The following is a 9,079-nucleotide window of genomic DNA, read 5'->3' as shown; positions in this document are numbered from 1 at the left end:
AATTCAATTTTTATCAAATTTTCAACTTAACTTAGCTTAAATTCATGTTTAGAAAGATGTAAAAGCAAAGAATATGGTACTAACCTTGATTTAGCCAATTCCTAAAGCTTGATAACTTCTCTTTTTCTCTTTCTTTTTTACTCATTTTTAATTTAATTTGTAGCAATATTTGTTCTTATTTTATGTCATAATAATTATTTGCTTAACTGGAAAAGTTGGTAAAAAATAATCTTTGAAGACGAAATGACCAAAATGCCCTCCGTTTGGCTTATTGAGCCAAAATCGTCTGTACTGATCAAAAAATTTTTTCTAAGCCTTTTCTTGGCATTCTAATGCCATCAAAACCTCAATGACTCTTCTCTGGAGTCCCAAAAATTATTTCATGAATTTTCTCCTAGGTTTAGAGCTTATAGCTGCAAAAACCACAACTTCCCACTGGATTACAAATCGCTAGGGCACCGGCTCATTTAACTTGATTGTATTTTGTTTCTAAAATTTTTGCTAAATTTTTCTTATTATTATTTGAGAAATTTTTGCTAAATTTTTCTAAAATTTTAGTCTAAATATTTTTTCTGACGTTCTAGCTATCTGAACCAACACCGGTCATCGAAACAGTAAAATGTATGGAATGGCTACAGTGAGGGTGTTACAATTCTTCCCCTCTACCAAAAATTTCGTCCTCAAAATTTACCCAATGTAAATAGTCGAGGAGCTACCACTTCCTTATTTGTTCACCTTACCAGAGAAAACAGATCTACATTAGTGTCACATCGACTCATATGAATGCAATGCATGTTATGCACACTATTCCTCTCCATCTATCTATGCCTAGGAATGCCTAAACCGTGCTCTGATACCAATAAATGTGACACCCCTCACCCGACTATAGTGTAGCCGAGCGAGGCATGCTGCATTCGGTGTCGGAGCACCCTATCTTATCTTACTTTATTCCTTTAATCATTTTCAAGTTATTATCTTTTAATATCAATCATTTTTCAACGGAGAAACTAACGGAGTTTCCCCTATTTTATTTACCTTTGAGGTGATTCACTATTCACCTATTTGAAAATTCAACAATATTTTCAAAATAAAATAGTGAGGGTGTTACAGAGCATTCCCATTCTCCCTTTGGGACAGAGCAAGGAAGTGGATACTTTCTCAACTGGCTGGAACGTTCACCACTTGGAAGAACCTTTCTCAAGCTTTTCTAGCAAGGTATTTTCCACCTGTAAAGACTACAAAACTAAGGCTTGAGCTTAACACCTTCAGACAAAAGGAAGGAGAATCACTCTATGACGCATGGGAAAGATATAAAGACCTGCAGAGGGAATGTCCACACCATGGCATAGAAGATTGGCTATTAGTGCAGAATTTTTATAATGGATTACTACTCTTTACAAGGAGCACAGTTGATTCAGTTGCAGAAGGTGATCTAATGGAGAAAACAGTGCCACAAGCACTTGAACTTCTAGAAAGGGTTGCATACCATAATTATGAGTGGTCAAATGAAAGAGGAAATGCAAGAAAAACTGCAGGGGTACTGGAAGTAGATGCCCTAAGCATTATAAATGCTCAATTTGATTAGCTCATAAGGAAACTCAAAAAGATGCAAGCCAACGCAGTTGGTACAAACAATCAACCTGAAGACAGCTATGGAGGAGGATACATGAGTTCAGAATACAGCAATTTCAATGAACCTTCCTCAGAACAGATGAACTATGTGAATAATGGAGGAAACTTCAACCCAAGGCAGCCATATTCAAATACTTACAACCCTGGATGGAGGAACCACCCAAATTTCTCATGGTCCAATCAGCAGAACCAGCCAATAAACAAGCAACAAGGGTACAAGCCACCAGCATGCCTTGGATTTCAGAACAGAGGTCAAAACTTTGCACAGTCATCACTACTTCTCCAACTTCAACAACCTGAACCGAAAATGACTATGGAAACCATGATGGAAGGGTTCCTAGCAGCTCAACAACAACAAACTAAATTGATTAAACAGTTAACTTCCAGAGTGGACCAACTTGCTACTCACAATAAGATGCTAAAGAATCAAATTGCTTAGCAAGCAAGCTCTTCAAGTAAGGCTACTGGCAAACTGCCTAGCCAACCAGAAATGAACCCAAGCGAGCATTGTAAGGCAGTTACACTGAGGAGTGGGAGAACTCTAGTACAACTAGAGGTAGAACCGACAGAGAAAACCATAGAAAAATCCAAAGACCAAGCAGAGAAAAAGGAGAAAGAAGCTAAGAAAGATCAGGAAGAGGAAGCGAGGAAGGCAAAGAAACTACCAGAGCCATACCAGCCTCCCCTACCTTTTCCTCATAGATTTCAGAAAGCCAAATTGGGCAAGCTGTTTGGGAAGTTTTGAAAGTTTTACAGAAGCTTTACATCAACATTCCCTTCACTGAAGCACTTTCTCAGATGCCATCCTATGCCAAATTTCTTAAGGAAATTCTGTCAAAGAAAAGAAAGCTAGAAGACTATGGAACAGTAGCTCTAACAAAGGAATGCAGTGCCATACTGCAAAACAAACTGTCTCCAAAATTAAAAGATCCAGGAAGCTTCTCCATACCTTGCCTCATTGGAGATAAGAAAATAGATAAGGCCATCTGCGATCTTGGAGCAAGCATTAGTTTAATGCCTCTATCAATATGCAAGAAGCTGGAGATCGAGGAATTGAAACCAATAACAATCTCATTGCAGTTGCCTGATCGATCTGTTAAATATTCCGTAGGAATACTGGAGAACATTCCGATCAAAGTGGGCAAATTCTTCATTCCAGTGGACTTTTTTGTCCTTGAGATGGAAGAAGATGTTAAAATTCCTATCATCTTGGGAAGACCATTCTTGGCAACTACCGGAGCTAATATAGACGTCAAAAATGGGCGACTAACCATTAAGGTAGTGGAAGAAGAAGTAGAGTTCAACTTGTTCGACACGATGAAACACAAATTTGAACTTGATGAATGCTTCAAAGTTGACACAATTGACGAATATGTTGAAAAGGAATTTCATGAGACACATCCTAAAGATCCTCTTGAAGCATGTATTATGCACAGCCACACAGTGGATAATGAAAATATAGAAATAGTAGCCTGTTCACAACAGTTAGTAGCTCATCCACCCCTACCCTTAGCTAAGGCCTCTGAGATGGAGAAGTTGAAGGAGGAATAAACCGAAGGTAAGCTCCAAGAAAATGCAAATGGGCAGAGCTTAAACCTCTCCCATCCTCTCTAAAGTACCCATTTCTGGACTCAAATTCTAAATATCATAGTATAATCAATGCTGGCTGTCGACACCATATTTTGGCCGATCCCCAGAATCAATAAACTTCGAAACCGATCCCTAGCACTAAGTCTCTCCTTGCCATCTAACCACGGTTCCGATCTCTCTTCACAGAAAGTTGAGTCAATGCTAAGTCCTCATATCAGTCAAAGCCTTATCGGTCTCTCAAATCATTCACCGATCTCTCAAGTCCATTGTCAAATATCCTGACCAGTCAACTACATTCCCGATCTCTCTCGTCAGACGAAATTGAACTAACACTAGAACCTTGCTGCCAATATTTATGGTCGACCTCTCTTTTAAAAGTTTAGGAATAATCAAGCTAAGGTTCTAATCCGGTTTAATGAAGGTCCCGATCTTAGATGTTCAAGCCAAAATTTTCAATTAAGTTCCGTTTAGCAATCTCATGCATGTTGTATTTTCCGATCTCTCACACTTAGGATAATAATAGTTTTCAGTTGTTTCAATATACTCAGACAATCAAGTGTTTAGAAATTTTCCGATCACAACCATTCATCGAACAAAAAGGCATTCTATTTCATTTCATTGCAAAATTTGTACAAGTTATTCGGCTGGGGGATCACCCCCAGCCTGATCTACATTTCGCTCATCCTCTCCCTCCTCTTCACTATCCTCACCCTCACCCCCGGGAGCCAGGTCGGCCATCCAAGAGAAGTCCTCTTCTGGGTAACACTTCTGGAGTTCGGCCAAGAGGTCCTTGTGAGCATTCACATAGGCACCAGCTATCCCTGTCACCATTTCTTCGTCTTTCGCCTTAAGCTCCTCGATAAGTTGAGCGACCTGAGAAGCTTCGTTGGCCCGGAGCGCCTGGACTTCCCCGAGAGCACGATCCCTTTCAGCCAGAACATGATTCTGTTCGGCCAGCCTGTCTTCATAGAACTTCACCCTCCCCTTAACTTGAGATATGTAATCCTGAGCGGATGCGAGTTGGGATCGGAGGGAAGTCACTTCCTGATTCTTCTTCTCGGCCTCCTTGCCCAGACGATGAGCCTTTTCCCGAACTATGGTCTGGTTCACCAGACACTCCACGTTCAGGCTCATGGATCGAGTCAAGATATCGTCAAGGCTGTCCGGGGATAGCCTGTCCCGATCCTCCCGAAGGCAGATGGAAGACCCCAAGACTTCCTAGAACCCTCATCACCCCAAGATTTCCGAACGCTTCATCTCCTTTATTTTCCGGGAGATCTCTCTTTCTTTCTTCCGCTTCCTAGAACCCTCATCACCCGCCATACCTGCACAAAGAAGAGGTCAGTGAGATCGCTAAGGTCCTGAGATCTGAGATGTAGAAAATACCAGTGCCGAGGTCAGAGAGCGGAAGTTCACAATCTTGGCCGGTGAGCAGCTGTATGGTCCAATGGTGCAGCTCGGCAGTCACGGCATCTAAACAGGAATACTTTTGAGTGGCAACCTGATTCTTCAGATCCATCACTATTAAGCTTTCCTCCTGGTTCAGGGTAATGCGCTTCGGAAGCAAGGGCCCCTGGTGCCACCACCACGGGGAAGTCCTCAAAGCAGGTCGGATTTTTGCTCCTCAGAATAAAGAAGCGGTTCTTCCAATTTTTAAGGGAGGAGGGCAGATCGGTGAAGAGCCCGCAATGAGGCTTCGCCTGAAAGAACCAGTGCTCGTCGTCCTTTCGGTGAGTTAGCCTGTGCAGTTCGGCGAACACCTTAGCCGTAGGTCTGATTCCCTTAGCTCGGCATAGGCCTCGGAAGGCTACTAAGATCCGCTACGAGTTAGGGTGAACTTGAGCAATGCACACTCGGTGAAGTTTTAGGACCTCCTTGAAGAAGTCATCCAGAGGGAACCGAAGACCGGCCTTTAACTGTTCCTCGTATACCATAACCATGTCATTCTCTTCAAAGAAGTGATCGGCTCGGTGATCGCCGTGACACCGGATAAGTTCGTACGAATCAGGACGAATGTTATACTCCTGGCTAAATGATTGCAGATCGGATTCTTGCAAGATCGATGGCAGCTCGTCCATAGGGAGATTCTCCCTCCCTGAAGAAGGTACGTGCCTTGATGGTCCGATTCGCCCCCGAGCTGGAACGGAGACCCTAGGAGGTTCTTGTTGAACGCTTGGCCCGACTACCACTTCTTCATCAGACGACCACGAGAATTGAATGGAAGGAGGGCTCGTCGCTCTCTGACCTTTGGCGCCGCTCATTTTCAAAGGAAATAAAGAATTTAAACTAAAAAGAAGATCAAAGCCCTTACCGGAGTCTGATCGGCGTCGGAAGAACTTGAGAAAACGAGAGAACTTTGAAGTTGTGAGCAAGAGACTGAAATGACATACAGGAGCAAATGGCTAACCCCCCACCCCTATTTATACTCGTCCGAGCATTTAATGCTCACGGGGTTCCAGGCAGTGCATCGGTTAACGGGACTTGCCAGCTGTTCTGACACATTTCTCGAACATTTCGAATTACATAAAGAGATCGGTTAACTGGAGATCGGCATATTAAGTTGAATATTTTGAATAAAGGATTAGTTAAGAGTCGTTTTGTTAGGAACCAGATCAGACAAATATATTAGAGATCGGAAAATAATCAATAAGGTGATAGTTGGCAAAATAAGATTTTTATTTTTAAGAGATCGGAATACATTTCCAAAAGTCGGATTACATCATTTGGGCGATCTCAAGAGATCGGAATACATTTCCAAAAGTCAGATTACATAATTTGGGCAATCTCAAGATCGAAATACATTAGAGATCTGATTACATCAAAAGGCCGATCTCTAAAGACCAGCAGAACATCCTATCTAAAAGAGGCTTATGTCAAAGCCTACATTATGACTGATCCAAAGGGTGTAACCGATAATCGAGACGCCGTTTAACACCCAATGTGGAGGGAAGCCGCTGTCGGAACACCCAATGTGATGAGAAGCCGAATAAACTCAGTTGAGCGACTCGAGATCGGTAGAGTCGAGGTCCGCAATCCAGATCGGTCAATTGATCCAGTTCCCTCACCATCATCATACAAGGTTATGCGATCACCAGGGTCGTAAATTTTCAGTCGAGGAGTAAGGAAGTCCATCGGAAAAGGATCAAAGCCACAGTTGTAGCCGGAACTTCCGCTGGAGCAGCTAGAACTGGGAAGTAAGAAGGAAGAGAGGAAATAGGATGAAGGGAAGTCTCTTTCGTCTGGGGTATATATAGGGGAAAACGGGCATTTATTACTGAGCAGAAAACGAAGCGGACGCTTTGGGAATCGAGGGGAAATTAATGCTTTGACCAGACTAAGGCTGATTAAGGGATCGGAATAATAGAGATCGGAGGATGGGAGATCAGCTTGAGAGATCGCAATAGGAGCGTGTCAAGAAGATCGAGAAGGGGGAGGGATCGGAAGACAAAGAGAATAAGACAAATCCCAAATACCGTCGTCAGAATCAGAGCCGAGGTAGTTAAAGCGTTGCAGACGAGATCTCCACCGCACGCCTAAGAATCGCCTGCAATGCTGACAGGTGCCAGGGTATGTCATGACAGTCCTATACATCCCAATCCCCACCGTTGATCTCACTGGTAAGGACAAACCCGGAACCCTTGGATCAAGAGAGAAGATGACAATACCAGCGTCTTTCGCTCTTAGCGCTCAGATCGTTCCGGACAAGAAGATTTGGGACCGTCAGATTGAAAGAAGAAAAGGACAAATATTCTGAAGAGTGATCACAGCCATTCATTTTGATTCTCTTTAATTCCTGAACATACGATCATGTCCTTCGAAATCTTGACCCTCCATTTCCCTCAAAATAAATCCTGACCCTTCATAGGGAGCACCCGATTCCTATAAATACCTGCATGAAAAACTATTCAAGGGGCGGGCAAAAAAGGAGAGGTAGTTATTATAGCGGAAGAACTCTGAAACTTCATTCAGTTTGTTACTCTGCTACTTAGAAGTGTTGATTAGAAAGACTTCTGAAACTAGTTTTCTGAAGTGTTTTCTTGAAAAGGATTCTGAATACTAGAACTCTACATTTTCAGTTTGTTCATTATCTTATCACACTCTCACTTTCAGCCCTTTATCATCTCTGTTTTCATTCCCATTGTCCAAGCTCAACTTCATTCCACTCGGTTTTTATCTTAATCTGATTGCATTTTAGCTAAGCACCCTTCAGTTCACGACAAACATCAGCCCTCAGGCTAATCAGTCCGCTGTCTTATCACTATTTGTCACCCCGTAGTCATTTCAATAGATTTGGCTCCTTACAGGTAAGAGCTCATATTGCTGTTTTATTAAGTGTTTACGTTTACTTTTCGCACTTTCTTTGTTCTTCTTACGTATGCGATTTTCTCCAAGTTCATTTTGTGCAAAAGAACCCCAAAGAATGTTACTCTCGAGTTATCTCTTTAGTGATCAGTCCATCATTTTATTAATCTTCGTCATTTCTGAATGCAAGTTTTCTAGCTCCTAGTAGCGTGTAAGTGGTTGGGTAAAACGTAGGTAACTGCAACTTAAGGGTCTCTTTTAAGAGAGAGAGCCTGAATAACACGTCAGGAAAATAGCTAAACTATTAGGCTGACGTAAACGGCAATTCGGCAAGATGCCATAAACTGGAATAAAACCAAAGTAAACGAAACAGAATAGATCGGACATTAATAGGTACTGGTAAAGTGACCTTAGGGGAGGTCGGCAAAATTTAGTCCAGCTTCTCTTATTTAGTCACAAAATATCAATTAGTTAAAAGAAGCCTTATCCCCAGCACCTTAGAATGCCAAAATCCTTAGCTTTAGGACCTTATGACATGTAGCTGAAATTAAAATTCGGGAGATCGGAAAGATTCCATTTAGGTTCCTGTTAATTTAAAAGAGATCGGAGGAGAGTTCTTATCCGGTCTCAACTCAAAATTTTTAATGATTTAAAAGAGATCGGAGGAGAGTTTTTATCTGATGTCAACTCAAAATTTTAATAAATATTAAAGAGTTCGGAGAAGAGTCCTTATCCAATTCTTAAATTAAATTTGAATAAAATAGTTCTTTTAAATAGAATTAACACGCAAACAGTAACTCACTAAGGTTGTCTCATTTACTTATGTATCTGGGTGATCCAAATTTAGTGAAAAATCAAATGTTCCTTTAGTCAAAAGGATTAACATGTCCATTTAAGCCCTCCTAACTAATACAAAGTTAAATCTACTTACCCTTATTAAGGGACGAGGTGGGGTGCCTAACACCTTCCCCACCCGTTTACAGACCCCGAACCTAGAATCTTTGTTTTGAAGTGGTTTTATTTTAATTTATCTTCACAAATGATTTTCTTTAGTTTCCCTCAAAACTAAGGTGGCGACTCCTCACTCTTTCCCACTTCGGTGAGGGTTCGTTCAGGCGACCGCAAAATCCCTTGCGACAGCTTGTCGACTCCGCTGGGGATATTGATATCCGAATTTAACCCCGGTCTAGAGGTCTAAAAAGTAGATTTAATTTTCCAATCAAATTATAGTTAGGTGGGCTCACCCGGCGATAGTTTACATGTTAATTTTTGTTTATTCCTACTAACTGTTCCTCTTGTTTTGCTTGTTTTGCTTATTTTATCCTCCTACAGTGCTCTTCGTTTCGAAAAAAAAAAGGAAAAAGGAAAATGGAAAGAATAAAATCCCCCTAAATTAGGAAGAGGTAAAGGTGTCCCTTCACACACTGAACACTCACACGATGTCCTCACACACTTCGGTCCTATACCCAGGCTTTCTTACCCTTTTAGGAAAATAGGAGGGGGTCATGTAGCGGTACCCGTGGGTTTTACCCCGTTAGTATCCGTGAAGGCTTCT

General features: G+C 41.7%; 1 non-coding gene across 1 annotated transcript; it reads right to left on the bottom strand.

The window, feature by feature from the left end:
• Positions 1 to 1,240: 1,240 nt before the first annotated feature.
• LOC131179682 (small nucleolar RNA R71) lies at positions 1,241 to 1,347 on the bottom strand. The gene has a single exon (XR_009148569.1). It is a non-coding gene; the product is annotated as a small nucleolar RNA R71 (small nucleolar RNA).
• Between the last annotated feature and the right edge of the window lie 7,732 nt (positions 1,348 to 9,079).

This window comes from Hevea brasiliensis, chromosome 4 (genome assembly GCF_030052815.1).
Source record: "Hevea brasiliensis isolate MT/VB/25A 57/8 chromosome 4, ASM3005281v1, whole genome shotgun sequence".
Taxonomy (NCBI): Eukaryota; Viridiplantae; Streptophyta; class Magnoliopsida; order Malpighiales; family Euphorbiaceae; genus Hevea; species Hevea brasiliensis.
The sequence above is the reverse complement of the archived record's forward strand: the minus strand, read 5'-3'. Positions and strand labels throughout refer to the sequence as shown.